We start from the raw sequence: 16,984 nt of genomic DNA, 5'->3' as shown, positions 1-16,984 counted from the left end.
ATCTACATCCACTCTACACTATACATGTGTCCTATTTAGTACCTTACCGGCTTGTTTTTTTGTATGACAACAATTGTGGAAAATGACTCGTGAAGTTAGACCAGCTAGGAGAGCGAGGTGCGTAAGAACGCTGGGACCCTTTTTCCACCTGGATCCCCGCTCTTTTTGGCCCTCATGTCCCTCCGTTGATGCTCAAACTTGCCCCCACTTCCTCACTGCCTCGGCCATATCTAGACCCACAGCTAATTCGTGATTGTCCTTTATGCATTGTGGCATGGAATAACATAGCAAACTGGGCATAAATCAAAAATATCGGCAACAAGCTCACTGCGACACGCTGCTGCAGCATTAAAACCAGCCCTTTAGGCTGTGTCCAAACATCTGCCATAATCATTCCGTAAAAATTCAAAAAATATCCACTGGACTTGGTTTTCAAGATTTGAAGACGTTTCGCCACCTCTCCAGGAAGCTTTCTCAATTCAAATGTCTGGATCCGCAGTGAGTTTGAGTCTTATATAGACAACGCCTTGTATCGCTTGGAAACATGCAATAGAAACCGATGCATGTTTCCAAGCGATACAAGGCGTTGTCTATATAAGACTCAAACTCACTGCGGATCCAGACATTTGAATTGAGAAAGCTTCCTGGAGAGGTGGCGAAACGTCTTCAAATCTTGAAAACCAAGTCCAGTGGATATTTTTTGAATTTTTACGGAATGACTATGACCTGGATGACTGAGAACCTTCATCAGCATCTGCCATAATCGCTTTATAGGGGCCTATCTAGTGGTTATGCCATTTTAGATGAGTGTCTGAAAGTCTAGTGGATAAAAAAGTAACAAACTCGAAATTTCCCACATTTCACCTTGAAAAGTAGTGATCATCTATGCTCACTAGACAAGCAGATATATTCTAGATTGTTTTGCAAGAACTTTCCATGCAAAGCATCATGGGATTTGTTGTAGCAACGACAAATAAAAAAGATGGCTCAGGCAACATGTGGGGAGGTGGAGTTACGTGACCAAAAAGAAGCGAAAAGTAGTGATCATGGTAAGTTAAATGTCCGAATGGTAAGTTAAATGAGTTCACTATAAAGTAGAGTATACGGTCCCCGATATATATAGTGATTGAGAGTTTAGGGGTTAGGGCGAACGTTCACATGGCGGACGTTCACAGCCTAATTGAAGAAGTCTGTCCAATAGTTAAAAAAAAAGAATTTTGCATAGTGTAAAGACATGGGAATGATGCAAAAATGTATATCTTTACATCTTTAGTAAAAAAGTATTCACACCCCTTTAAACATCAAACATGTTTTCACTGTAAGCTGTGATGTTGACTGCAGAGTTTGATGTGAGATTGAGCAATACAAAGTATAGAACACACTAAGTTTTTTTTTTAATTGTGATTAGTCTGTATTTTTTATAGCTGTTTAACAGAAAATGGCTGCTGTAAGTCCTTTTTTTCTACCTTCTACGCATATCAATGACATATAACCTTTTCCCCTAAGCTCCTGTCCTTTGGTCAGTCAGTTTTTAAATAATTTGCCCTGATTCCATGTTGGACTTAAGTCTGGCCTTTGACTAGGCCATTTGAAGACACCAATGTTTGCATCAATATTAGTCTTATTTTGTTTGTTAGTGGCTTGATTTCAGCCCTGTAATCCTCCCTAATTACCCTGAAATACTATTCTGCTCCTGCATCCTCTGCTTTAGTCCTCTGACCTAACCACATTTTCATTGTGTTTTCTGTGTGTTCGCCATGGCTTGTATGTAAGCTTGTAAATTGGCCCAGATCGTGGCATTTTTCAATTGTGCCAGATGATGGGTTAAATAGTTCTCTATGATATGGTATTGATTTTTTTATGGTCTTTACTTTCTTTAAACTTCTCAACAACTTCTCAATTACTTTCTCCCTGACCTGTCTGGCATGTTCTGTGGTGTTATAATTGAATGAAATCATATACAGAAGTGTCGAACATTCTTTTTCTTTTGTTATAAAAATAATATATCTTCCACTACAGCATGTGAGAGTCTCACCGACCTTTTAAAAATGACGTCAACTCTAATGCTCTACTAATCACATCCTGCTGTTGGCCGTATGTCCTCTTCCTAATGTGTCATCATTTTGTTTTATTTTGTTATGTTATGCTCCTGAACAAATATATATATACATATATAAATATATATATATATATATATATATATATATATATATATATATATATATATATATATATATATATATATATACATTCATCTTATAATTACATTACAACTATAACTTCTTTCATTTATATTTTCATCAGAAATTATGTCACATTTAAAAACTTTCTGCTGAATCATAGATGAAACTGGAAACCCCAGATTTGATTAAATTTACTGTAAACGCTAACTTGTAAATGAAATAGGAAACATCTAAATGGGAAATTGTGATGAACTAATATGAGCAATACAGGTTGTAAAGAGATGGACAGGTTTTTTTCTCACAACACCAAAATCCCACAGAAAATGATTTACTGACATTAAAGGGCCACTAGCAGGTCAAAAGTGACTGAAAACTTTATATAATGTATGGTGCCTCCTGGTCAATACCGGCTGCTAATGGAAGGTCTCGAAAACACACCTGAATCCAGTAAACTGGTAACAATAGGTGGCAGCAGGCCCTGCAGAATCAGTGAAAACCAGATTATAGACATAAGAGTTTTTCATTCACCAAATCAGCCAAATATCTAAAACATAATCAGATTTACTGACCTCTAATCCAGGTCATGCTGCCACTACCTTTGACTGCATAAAATGGCCGTTCACACTGTTACAACACTCAAAATCCTAAACCAGATGCATAATCACAAAATCACATTTGTTTTTGTGAATACAATAAAAAATGTTAAATCTTAAAAGAAATTGTAGATTGTAAAAGGTTTGAAAAACATATTAAAAACACTATGACAACATGAAGCACGGTGGCACCTGGTTGCTACATTCTTAAAACTTCCCCTGACTAAGATTTTTTACAAACCAAAAAGTTGACTGAACAACAGAAATCTCCTGCATGGCATAAAAACTGAACAAAGAGAATTTGCAGCCAATTAGAAAACAGAGCAAGAAAACCACAATGAATCTCCAAAACACAATACGCCTGAAACTGAAGCTAAATATCCCTGATTTCAGGTAAAAACAATGAACAATGGCATTGTTAGATGCCACCATAATACTGCAGGGTAGTGGGCCAACAATAGAAAAGGAGGCACTTAAAGGTTCAAACCAATTGAATAATGATGGTTGCAGCAAGCAAGCACAGAAAATAGATGATAGGAAAGACAAACAGACCTCAAGCTCAGTCTGTGGTGGGTTGAAGGAGGGGTGCTTATTGAGGCTGCAATGACTATGGGTGATCTTTTCAGGCACACCGTGGACCATAAATCCAAAGTTTCCACCCTATTCTGGAAGAAACTCTTTCTCAAGCACAGCAGCTGGAATACATGCATTCAATCAGTTTGTGGCTTATCATGAATATGTGTCTGGCTGTATCTGACAGTTTATAGCTTCTAAATTTGACTGTTTATTACTTTATGTTATCCTTTAGATTTATTTAAAGCTGTCTTTAATTATCACTGACATTTTACAACTATCATCCATCTTCCAAGTGTTTCCTAGAAATTATATTTTTTTAATGGAGTTACCAATAAGGGCTAAGACTTTATAACTGAGAAGTAATTTGAGCGACCTGATTTGAAGGAGATTGATTAGGAGGTAGTTTGCCTCTACAGCACATGTACAGGTGCTGGTCATAAAATTAGAATATCATGAAAAAGTAGATTGATTTCAGTAATTCCATTTAAAAAGTGAAACTTGTATATTATATTCATACATTACATACAAACTCATATATTTCAGATGTTTATTTTGTTTAATTTTGATGATTACAAATGACAACAAATGAAAATCTCAAATTCATCATATCAGAAAATTAGAATATTGTGAAAAGGTTCAAAATTGATGGCCCCTGGTGCCACACTCTAATCAGCTAATTAACTCAAACCACCTGCAAAAGCCTTTAAATGGTCTTTCAGTCTAGTTCTATAGGCTACACAATCATGGGGAAGACTGCTGACTTGACAGTTGTCCAAAAGACGACCATCGACACCTTGCACAAGGAGGGCAAGACACAAAAGGTCATCGCTAAAGAGGCTGGCTGTTCACAGAGCTCAGTGTCCAAGCACATTAATAGAGAGGCGAAGGGAAGGAAAAGATGTGGTCGAAAAAAGTGTACAAGCAAGAGAGATAACCGCACCCTGGAGAGGATTGTGAAACAAAACCCATTCAAAAATGTGGGGGAGATTCACAAAGAGTGGACTGCAGCTGGAGTGAGTGCTTCAAGAACCACCACACACAGACGTATGAAAGACATGGGTTTCTGCTGTCGCATTCCTTGTGTCAAGCCACTCTTGAACCACAGACAGCGTCAGAAGCGTCTTGCCTGGGCTAAAGAGAAACAGGACTGGACTGCTGGTGAGTGGTCCAAAGTCATGTTCTCTGATGAAAGTAAATTTTGCATTTCCTTTGGAAATCAAGGTCCCAGAGTCTGGAGGAAAAGAAGAGAGGCACTTCATCCACGTTGCTTGAAGTCCAGTGTAAAGTTTCCACAGTCAGTGATGGTTTGGGGTGCCATGTCATCTGCTGGTGTTGGTCCATTGTGTTTTCTGAGGTCCAGGGTCAACGCAGCCATATACCAGGAAGTTTTAGAGCACTTCATGCTTCCTGCAGCTGACCAACTTTTTGGAGATGCAGATTTCATTTTCCAACAGGACTTGGCACCTGCACACAGTGCCAAAGCTACCAGTACCTGGTTGAAGGACCATGGTATCCCTGTTCTTAATTGGCCAGCAAACTCTCCTGACCTTAACCCCATAGAAAATCTATGGGGTATTGTGAAGAAGAAGATGCAATACACCAGACCCAACAATTCAGAAGAGCTAAAAGCCACTATTAGAGCAACCTGGGCTATCATAACACCTGAGCAGTGCCACAGACTGATCGACTCCATGCCACGCCGCATTGCTGCAGTAATACAGGCCAAAGGAGGCCCAACTAAATACTGAGTGCTGTACATGCTCATACTTTTCATGTTCATACTTTTCAGTTGGCCAACATTTCTATAAATCCTTTGTTTTTATTGGTCTTCAGTAATATTCTAATTTTCTGATATGATGAATTTGAGATTTTCATTTGTTGTCATTTGTAATCATCAAAATTAAACAAAATAAACATCTGAAATATATGAGTTTGTATGTAATGTATGAATATAATATACAAGTTTCACTTTTTAAATGGAATTACTGAAATCAATCTACTTTTTCATGATATTCTAATTTTATGACCAGCACCTGTAGATGCTAGTCTAATAGCAGGGCCTGGGCTGGATGCTCGATGGGACGTCAGGGTCCTTTGAGTTCCAGTCTTAAAAATCTCTTACATGTTGTCGATGAAATCTAGTGAAGCAAAAGGTTCTCCTGTGGAATTTGGAGACATTTTATGTTTAACTTTCTCTGTGAAGAAACGACTTGGTTTTCTCTTCTGTTTTTCGCTGTTAGTGGCAGCGTTATCACTGTTATTTATCTATGTTCTCTTTTGAAGTTGAGAGAAAAAGAACAAATTAAAAGTGAGATGTTTAATCTAAAACATCTAATATTTCCTATATCAATCGGATTGACCTCCTTAAATCAATTAGCCTGCTTCTGTAACAGAAACACAAACTGCTTTTGACGGAAAGCAACATCTTTAATTTCATCATCTAATGGAGAGACAGCTGAGATATGCCTCATTTCTCTTCTGCCAAAGGAAGATTGCCTTTAATCTGGAGCTGCTGCAGAGATATGCAGATCTTCGTCTGTAGAGCCCAATTTTACAGTGGTTTGGAATAATCGAAATGAACGGCATCCAATCTCAGTCCAATGCATTTGCATTATAATAGCCAGGCAGAAGGAGCGGCTGGTGGTGGGACAGTTTATAGAAGTACCAGTGTGACTGTTGACAAATTGTCTTCCATGCTGAAGTTGACATAAACATTTAAATGGCCTGAATCTATTCAGCAGTCTGTCATGAACAGTTTACCAACACTCTGTCTCTATTTTTGAAAACTGCTGTGAAACATTCTGCAGCAGTGAGGTAGACAGAGGAGAACAGAAACCATTTCATGCAAGAGAATAAAAAACAGGCGATGAATCCTCTGAGTGGTGAAAAAATGAGGTGAGAACAGCACCATAAAAAAAGCATTCACATCTGACAAAAACTGTTCACTGTAAAAGTCAGTATTCATGCTTCTTTAGTTTTATTATCTTCAGTTTATGTTGTTGTTACATTGTAATATGTTGCTTTTTTTTTTTTTTTTTTTTACAATTCTTTACATATGAATGACAAAAATGTATTTCAGTACAACAGCAACTCAATAATTTGCAAAACTACATTTAAACTCATCATATTGTATAATCTTATCGCTGATTTGTTTTACTGAAAGTCTGGATATGTTTTGCAGTTCTACTTTGGCAATTGTAGCTCTTTCTGTAATATTGCTCCCTGTCCCCCACTTTCCCTGGACCTGCTAAGAAGAGCCTCATGACAGCTTTTTGGCAAAGACAACATAATCACTGGCGATAGTGTTCCAAGTGCTTCTTCCTGATCACTTAGGGTTGTATTTACACACAAAACGTTAACACTAACAGAATATATCCTAACGTACAGAATAAATAAAGATGTAAAAAATAGAAAAATCTAAAATTGCAACACTAAGACGTAAACGACAAGACATAAGGAATCCGATGCATAAAATAAAACCGAGTAGATGCCTCACACTCGCGATACTGAAGCCCTTCCTTGAAAATGAATTAAACTTTGCATTGAGCAGTGTTTAATACAATATCGAAAGCTTGGAAACAATTCACCAGGTATGAATACGTGGACAGGATTATTGGGTCCCTCGTTTCATTAAAGAAAAACCCCAAATGGTTACAGAAATAACTTGAATGAGACAAAAGTAATAATACACAATTCTATGAAAATGAAGAAATGACAGTCAGGGAATTTTTCTTAAGATTCAATAGAATTATTGAAAAAAAAAAAACTCACCAACAGGCCTATACAAAACAGGCCTATAGAAAAATGATGGTATACTATCTGATTTTATTGGAGCACCTTTTTGATGCAATTACTGCAATCAAACCATTCCTGTAATTGTCGCTGAGGCTTCTGTTCATCTCAGCAGGTATTTAGTCCTGCTCCTCGTGAAAAAGCTGCTCCTGTTGTCTCAGCTTTGATGGCTGCATGTTTCAGCTCCTTCCAAAGATGCTCAACAGGATTTAGGTCAGGGTTCATGGAAGGCCACCTCAGAATAGTCCAATGTTTTCCTCTTAAGTGTTTTGAGTCATTATATTGTTGACCTGTAACTGAGACCAAACTGTCATACTCTGGAAACAATAGCAAAATTATCTCTAGAATTCCTTGATAGTCTTGAAATTTCAGTGTACCCTTTGAATTCAATACACCCTGTGCCAGATGAAGAGAAGCAGCCCCAGAGCATAACATGCCTCCTCCATGTTTCACAGTAAGAATAGTGCTCTTTTCTGTATGGCTTAATTTTCTGTCTGTTCTGTCAGTTTTTTTGTTTTTGTTCTGTGGCTTATTGACATGCAGTTTGACATATTCCAGTCTGGCTTTCTAAAATGTTTCTATTCTTGTTTCTTTTAACAACATTTTCCTCCCTGGTCATCTCCCATTAACTCCACTTTGGCTCAAACAAAAATGGATATCTAATCTGACACTGTTGCTCTTTGCGCATTAAGTTCACCTATAATATCTTTTAAGGTTTTTCTGGGCTCTTTTGCTTTCATGCTTTATTATCCATCTCCTTGATTTGTTATAAATTTTCCACCTGCACCCACATCCAGGGATGTTGGCTACAGTCCCAAAGATCTTATTTCTGAATGAAACGTGCAGCTTCATTCACAGGAGCATCAAGTTGCTTGCAGATGGTCTGTAACCTTAATTTTCTTTCTGATCTGTTGAGACATCTATTTCCTTTGCTTTATCTGGTCCATGTTGAGTGTAGTCACTGTGCATGTCACCAAGCACAGTGACTACCTGCAGTCCTATATATATAGGCCCACTGACTGATTACAAGTTTGTAAACACCTGTGATGCTAATTAGTCGACAGTGTGATGTAACATCCTTTTGATCACATTATTTTCAGCCTTTTCATATACCATTTTCCCCCCAGATCTAAGTCATGCGTTTATTTTATTTATATTTTTTCATCAATGATATTAATTTAGCTTTTTTTTTTTTATCCACACAAAAGTTTTCTAAAATTTTTCAAATAATTCTGTTGAAGCATGGTTAAAAATTTATGTAAAACTTTTGTTTATTCATTTTTCATGTTTTAATCATTACTGTACTTCTGTCAGATGCAAGCTATTTATGTGGCCGGTATGTTTTGTTTTTCTTTAATTAAAAGAGGGGTACCTACAGTTTTGTCAACATGTGTATTTAAAGGTGCATGTCAACTTGTCAATTTATTCTTGGATCTAAAGCTAAACTAAATCAACTAAGGCTAAAGTTTAACCTTTTTTTTTTTAGATGAAACTCTAATTTGAACAGTTAAAATGCTTGATTTAGACGAGGCCTGGTATTTTTGAAGATCAGCCCTGTATACAGGGTGAAGATCAATGCTGAAGATATGTGCTCATCTGGAAGGCTTATAGTTATTGCTCCGACAGAGATGAGTTGTGGGAGTGAAGGCCACAGGGGAGGAAGAGGAAGATTTGTTTGAATGTGGGTGTGTGGAAGAGAAAAGCATGGATGTGTGCAGACAAAGAGGGGACTGAATGTGAAAGACAAGAAGTCAAAAAAGGAAAAAGAGCGGAATCATATGAGGTGGTTGGGAAATATTTCTCTATCCCTGCAAAACCCCAGAGAGGTTCTTACACAGCTGGTCAATATCCTTCAGCTTAGTCTTCATATATATATAACATTTTTTGGTGTGTATTTGTGTGTATAGGAGGATGGGTATGTATTTGTGTGCATGCACTAAAAAAGGCAGAAAGGGCTTCACAAGGCCAGCAATTCATTAATATTGTTGCATTTAGTGTTTTAGTTGTTTAGCAGTATTGCTGCTCTGCTTCTGTTTATTTACATATCTGTGGAGTATTCAGTAACCACACACCACTATGTAAATAATCTTTAGTTTACTAACTCCCTCGTGAGATCCTGTTTTCTTCAGTCAGCTGTTTCTAGTCATTATAGTCTCCTGAGCTGAGTTATTTTTTAAATTCTTTATTTGATGTGCTCCTGCTGTCCTCATCTCTGCATTTCTCTCTTCAACTAAACTGTAACATGACATTTACGGTTTTATGTGCTTTTTTCTGCACATCTTCCGTCCTTTTTCTGCTAATTTACTTTTTATTGAATCTCTATTGTTTTTGTCCCTTTAGCATCACCTCTGTTATTGCAGCACACAGAGACAGGATCTCAACCGTGCTAAGTTTCAGTATTTTTCAGCGTGTAGTGCCATTTTCTTCTTTTTAAAGGTGTTTTTCTTCAACAGGTCGTCAGCAATGCAAATGCCACGTTGTCATAGCAACTTGCGAGAGCGAGAATGAGTCTGATCCCATTCTGGGTTAATATACTCTGTTGTACTTCATTACACATTCAGCAGCGCATGGGTACTCTGAAAGCTTTTAATTTCTCCATTATCGGAGTGTCAGAGGGGAAAAAAAGCTAAGACGAGCTTGACCAGCAGATTTCATTTATGAATAGAAAATTGCACTCATTAGAAATGCTAAAGAGACCCTCTTAGCATTCAGTTTGTGATTGTATTTTTTTATATCAGAGGAGAGTGTAAGCATTAGGGCCAAAGAGGCAGACAGACATCCTGTGTCTGGAGTCTGAACCCAGATTTACATCTAGATTCAGGTCATTCTCTGCTGGCTAAAACCAGAGAAGTCTCTATTCATCCTGATTTAGGTAGAGAGAGATATCTAGCTAGTCTAAATACTTCTATGCATATTGATTAACATATATTGTAGCAAATTAATGTGACATATTGTAAACTAAACTGACTGAATGTTAATAGGAGAGGAACACCTGCAGCTTAATATTTTCTATGCCAGTATGAAAGTATAGCAATAGCTATTTTAAATGCTGTGGAGGAGGAAATTAAAGGAGATACACAATAACTGCAAACAGCAAGTCGGATTGCCACCTGGTTATACAGATTTTTTGGAGTATCTATAAAATGTGCAGCAAGCAAATGGTTTGAATAATGTTGTTTAGAAAGGTTTTTTATAAAAATCTGCTTTCAGATTTTAATAAAATTATTTCAAAGTGTTTTTCAGAGTTTAACAAATTAGGTCTGTAAGTCAAATAGAAAAATCAAAGCATGGCAGCAAATAAACTTAATATTTTGAATTTCTTTTGATTGCTTTGATATAGGGCAAGAAGATTATAATGGGATATAGCTGCTGACAAGAAGGATCCATCCATCCATCCATCCATCCATCCAATCATCCATCCATCCATCCATCCATCCATCCATCCATCCATCCATCCATCCATCCATCCCACTACCTGTCTCCCTCCATTGTGTCTCAAAGAAAATCTCTTAACAGAGTGAAGACCTTTGCTTTCACTCCTCCAGGCCTTTCTTTGGTGAAGTTAATGGATGGTTTAAAACTGACTGCCAGGGAGGATGGGAAGCAAAGCAAAGAGAGGGAGTCAGGGAGGGAGTCAGGAGAGTTGGCTCCTCTTTTGTCTGGTAAAAAGCACTGATATCTGACAGGAACAATTACAAAACAATTAAAGAGCAGGAGTCCCTGCAGCTGAATGGAAGTTTAAAGAATAGGCTCAGCCTATTAAAGCTACACTTTATGGTCATTCTAAAGTACATCAAGCAGCAGACAGGTCTGTCTATATCTGGATTTTCAATAGATAATAGTCTGTGTGACAGACAGTGCTGAACTTCATTTTGAGCATTATAAAACCCTCTGACAGATATGGATGAATATCCAGAGAAGAAAGCAAACGACTGGTCTGTAAATCATTCATTATTAGCATTTTGTAGCACAAGGCTCCACTGAGCATGCAAGAGAAATTGCTCTTTCTATAGATGGTATCTGTCTGTGCCTGCAGGGCTGCGAGTGATAGGTGAGCAGAATCAAACACAGAGGAAGACCATTGAGTGTGCAATCATCAGCCCGCCCACCGAGGAGCAGGTATAGTGGGAAGAAGAGATAGGCAGCTCACCCCTCTGGCTCTTCTTAGCTGTATTCTGACTCAGCTTCATCTGTGCTTTCCAATCTTGCTCCCCAGTTTACACACTTTCCTTCTCCACTCAGCAGGTATAAGAGAAATAAGAACATGATAACGCCGTAGGTGAAGCTGCAGTGCTGTGAAGTTGAAGTTAAATAACTAAGTTTTCACAGCAAAATAAAAAAAAAAGAAGTACGGGAAAAAAAAGACATACTGCCACTAAAGGGTGTGTTTCTTAAAGACATTTAGAAAAGGAGAGTTTCTCTGTTGGATACAGCAGTGTTTGAATGTAAAGTAACTTTAAGTGGTTTCCTACGAAATACATCCATCATAAAGAAGTTAGTGGTACTGTTAATTCAATTCAATTCAAAAAGACTTTATTACTCCCAAAGGGAAATTAAATAACACCTAACCAGCAAATTTAAAATGTATTTAGACCCCATACCATTAGAGTGAACATATTATGATTTTATGAACAAAGGACTGATGTAATATGATTAACTATCATGGTGTTGTTCAAGGGAACCATGGTGGACACATTTTGGAATAGCTGAAGGTACCAAATAAGGCTTTTCCACTGAAAACCACAGGCATTGTATTACCTGGCAAAAAGGAATCCTGACTACTTCGTCATGTTTCTTTTCCATTTCTCTGAAAGGTGCAGGACAATCATGCAAATCAACAATAGCTACCTGATTGGCAATAAATGTAAACAACATAACATGTGAGTTCATTAACATAGCGTAACAGTACGAACCATCCCTCCTCCTGCTGCAAGATATAATAAGAACATTTAGGAACAGGCCTCTTACCCCGACTGCTGTCCATGTCTGAGAGCTCTTCTTGGCTAACAGCCTTCATCATTGCTGCCGCTGAGTCTTTTGTGGCTCCGGTGGCTTCCTATGTGGGCCTGTATCTCAGGATCTCACACCTCTGATCCTAATATTGTTGTTGTCCTTCAGCCTTTTGTAGTCCTGCTTAAATTTTTGAGCTTGTCTTGCAAATTGTGGTGTGTTTATTAATGTTTATTTTGCCAAGTCTGGATGCAATCGTGATATACATGAGATGTTTGTGCATAGCCAACTCAAAGTACCACTAAATGTCCTCCTTTGCAAAAATGCTTATAGAGTCTGGACCTCATCATCCATCCAATGGTCATAGCTTCATCTCTTTTGGTCCAGCATGTGTTAAGGAAATTAGTCGGGTCATTCTATATGGAAAAGCAAGCATGATTTGCGAGTGGCATTGGCAAAGGGGTTATTGAACTGATCAGTGAAAATTCCAATAAAAATAATCTTACTGAAAATAAAAGCATTTATCAGTTTTTCCTGCAGCTGGTTTGGTAAGAACACTCTTGTTCTTGCACATTCTTTTATATCTTGGTTTCTGGCTTGCTCTGTGATGTTCAGCCTAATTGACTCAAGTTAAGGTCACCTGTCATAAAACATTACTGTAGTGTTTTCCGAATTAAACTCAAGAAACAATGACCCACTGATATTATAACCAAACCAGCTCAGTAAGTCATCAACATATGTATTTGAAGGCTAGAGATTGTATTCTTTAATCTGAGCTTTGGGAATATGTTGATACTAAATAAATTGGCAGAAGAATTGAGCCTTGACGAACTCTGTGAATAAACTTTGTTTAAAGAAATTGTCAGGTGGTGTGGAGGCAGTGGAGGAACCAAGTGCAGAGATGAGGAGGCACAGATAAGTTTAGCTGATTTTAATTGAGGTTCCAGAGGTAACAGACAAAAGGAACAAAATAAAAAACAAAAATATTCAGGAGACACCAGGGAGAAAGAAAACAAGGAGATCAAGCAATGAAGCAACAAAGCAACAAGAAACCAGCAATGAGGAACTGCAGAGGTGGTTTGTATAAGGGAAGAGAACAAAGAATGGGCTAATGAGCAGATAGGGAGCAGGTGTGAATAGAACTAACTAGAAGGAAAAAGAAACAGGTACAAGGGCGCAACAGAGGGTAACACAAAAATCACAACACTGCTTAAAAATGACTAGAAAAAGGCTAAAATGACACAGGATGAAAAGAAACAATTACCAACAGTACAGAATGACATAAATTAAAACTCAAAAAGTCCACAAAGGGAAGAATCATGACAGAAATGTGTTTAATGACAAAATTTAGTCCCAGAGAGCCAAATCAGATGCTATCAAACAAAAGATGCAAACAAACAAAACAATGTCTAATTCTAACGAGAGGTTGTCATTCATAAAATCAGAGAGGAAAACTGTATGACTTTTTAAGCTCCAGCAGTCACAAAGAAAACTGGAAAATTCAAACCACTAAGAAGAGAAAAGTTTTGCTAATTTTGAGATGTGTGCAGCTTTAAAAAAACAGATGTTAGAGAGGAATATACTACCGGTAATTGTTCATTAAGACTCTTAACAGTCTCACAGTCCAAGTTCACAAATGCACAAATTACAGATGGAGCTAGTCTTCATTTTGACCTTGAAAATAACAGATTCCTCGTTTCCCTGCACAAAACTTCCTGTTTCTCCTCTTTCAGTCATATTTAACCATCATGCCCCTCGGTCGACATTATTTGTGTATTTTCCTAAGCTGTGGAGTTCCCATAATGTTTTAACCTGTCTCATCACTATGAACGTCATTAATTTGAACACATAAAGTTGAGTTTTATTGTAAAAATGCTCCCAGAAGTGTGAATATAAAAGGAAAAAAGAGACAGATTATTCTATAAAAGAAAGAAAAAACTAAATGTCAGATAATAAATAAATTTAAAATAAACTGGTCGACCCGAATATTTGGAGCAAATTACTAAGATACAAAAAAAAAAGATATTAAAGGCAATTACATTAAAATGCATGCATTGACTGGTTATTTCTTTCATTGAACAATAACAGGGTGGGCAGTAAATAAAGATTTTTTGCCACACTTTCAGATCAGCAAAAAAGTTTAATATACACAGAGATAAAGGGTATAAACGGCTCAACCTTTTCTAGATCTGATTTACAAGAGTAATCTGTGGAGAGATCTGAACATTTCACATTTAAAAATACTTTCTTGGGCAAAAACAAGCCCACTCTGTATGCTGGTGAAGATTCTCAGTCATCCAGGTCATAGTCAATCCAAAAAAACTTTTAAAAGTTTTTTTTAAAACCCGCTGGACTTTGTTTTCCAAGTTTGAAGACGTTTCCAGACATTTGAATTGGGAAAGCTTCCTGGATTGGCGGCGAATCATCTTCAAAGTTGGAAAACAAACTCCAGCGGTTTGTTTTGAACTTTTTGAACTTTTTTGGAATTACCCAATTTGTATGGTTCAGGAAATAGTTAGACACATAATATGCTGTTAAATCCTTCTTTTTCCGATTTAGATCACTCTGATTTATATAAAGCGCAACTGCATTTTTTTTGTAATAGATTTCTCATTATTTTACCTCCTTAGCTGTTGATGGTTGTGATTTTCTAAAAATTCTTCTCTCATGTAATCGTTTGGCTGTGGTCTCTTAACCCAAAGAATGCACCTAACATGCAGAGTGTTAGTACATTTGGACATATTTTAGGTTTCATAGCAAATGTGCAATAATGAAGTGGTACAGATTTTTTCCCTATTAACAGATGTCAATAACAGAAGAGTCTTAGATTAATTCTTTACATGTTTTGGCCAATGTCTGACAGGAGCCAGAGAAAAATCAGGGCATGATGGTGCTCAGAGGGCCCAGTGGGGTCTGTGTGCAGCTTCTGTCAGTTGCAACAATCAGGGTGTAGATGTGAATGGACGAATTAGTTAATATACTCCAAAGCACTTTGAGTCCCCTGACTTGAAAAGACGCTATAGAAGCAAAAGTTGTTTACCATTTACCAGGAGATATGTAAACTCTCAAGTGCAGAGAAAATATCAGCAATTCACAGTAGTAACATTAGCTGTCCTATTATTTTTACTGATAATGTTTTAACACAAACTACATCAGAAACCTTTGAACATATAAAAATTACCACAATATAAAGGCACGCAGACGTCCAAAAGACATTTAAGGTATTATTACCTCTCCAAAGTTTTTCTAATTTTGTCTTTGATCTATAGAAGTGCATTATGAGCCGAGTGTCCTAAAAAAATTACATGAAAGTTGCATAGTGACAATAAAGATTCTTGATTATTGAACAGATATTTCAAACATGGTTAACGAGTTAGCTACCGGCAGTCCGAGGAACACCAACAAATTTATTTTTTTCCACATTCCCTAAGCCAAAATAGCAATAAACAGATTACAAAATTGTTTGTATAATACTGTAATATTGCTCCTTAAGGAACTAAAAGCGAGCGCACAGCGTAAACATCAGTAGAAAGCACAAAGTTGTGCAATCAGAAAAAACAGCCAGTAAGTTATTGCATCATGTCCATAATTAAGCTTTTGATTTTAGTGTTACTAGCGTACCACAGCTTTGCTGTATCCCTACTTTATCTCCTAGGTAACAACTAAGAACTGCTTAGTTTATCAAAGAAAACCCAATAAAATACTTTGAAAACTGTGGATTTTTTTAAATAAAAGGCACAGAAAATTCAAACAATACATAAACTTCACAGGTTTCTATAGGTAATAGGTGGTACCATTTTGTTCTAAAGTGTCATGCATTCCATTTCTTAACTACATGTTTAAATTCACTGCATGACAAGTTTTCCAAACCCGACAGCGCCATGGAAAACTTGATGATCCCGCCTATGCAAAGGGTTCAGCTGTGATAGTTCCCAGATTTAATTATGCACAATGGGAGATATCTGAAACATGGTGCAGCATTTTTAGTAGATAACCATTTCATAGCACAGTTTGAAGTATGGCCTGCTTTAGAAGGCTGCAAACCTGGAATAAAGAGCTTCCCATGTCTCAATAACAGGCCTTATTTCAGCTGCAAAACAAAGCTTAGTCTCACTGCAGAGATTATGAAAACATCAGGTATTGTTCTGATTACACTGCTGAGATTGGCCGAAAAAAAATGTAATGCCCAAAAAAGAAGAAAGTACAAAATTTTCCACCTATACAAAGCTGTAGGAAAGACACTTACCAACAATGAATTAACCATGTTGGGGAGACTACAAGCCACATACAATCACCTCATGTTTTAAATTGTTGCTTAGCTCCAGACAGACCAGGAAGGCAGCCATCTTTGCACAGATAAATTACAAATGATTTGCACCAATAAAAAAGAAAATAAAGTTTATTGATATGATGATACGGGCATTGATAAAGGTTTATATTAGCGCATAATATCTCCTCTCACTAGTCATTTTTCTCACTGTATTTCAAAACCTGTAGACAAAGGCACTATAGGACTGCAAAGCATAAGACACAGAAATGGAGGCATCAATCCTCTATGCTCAAATTATATTTGCTTTAAAAAAACAAAATCAAAACCCCAAGACAAAGGTTTACTGAGATTGGGCAAAGGGAGACCTTGTGTCCACCTACCAAATTTGGATTTAACCAATCATGGAGACAAATCAAACAGCAGCAGCAGTAATAAGAAACTACAACAGCTTAGGTTTTTACACTTTCTCTTCCTCCTTCAAAGACAAAATCATAAATTCTGACATAACAGATGTGATATCCGCAACTACGTGAAGGTGATGCAATGCTGCCATGTTTATTTTGGTTTGGCTATGGCCTCGAGAACTCTTGATTTTGTCACAGCTATATGTCCCGACTGTG

This window comes from Cyprinodon tularosa, unplaced genomic scaffold (genome assembly GCF_016077235.1).
Source record: "Cyprinodon tularosa strain WSP-4 unplaced genomic scaffold, ASM1607723v1 ctg42, whole genome shotgun sequence".
NCBI classification, from domain to species: domain Eukaryota; kingdom Metazoa; phylum Chordata; class Actinopteri; order Cyprinodontiformes; family Cyprinodontidae; genus Cyprinodon; species Cyprinodon tularosa.
The sequence above is the reverse complement of the archived record's forward strand: the minus strand, read 5'-3'. Positions refer to the sequence as shown.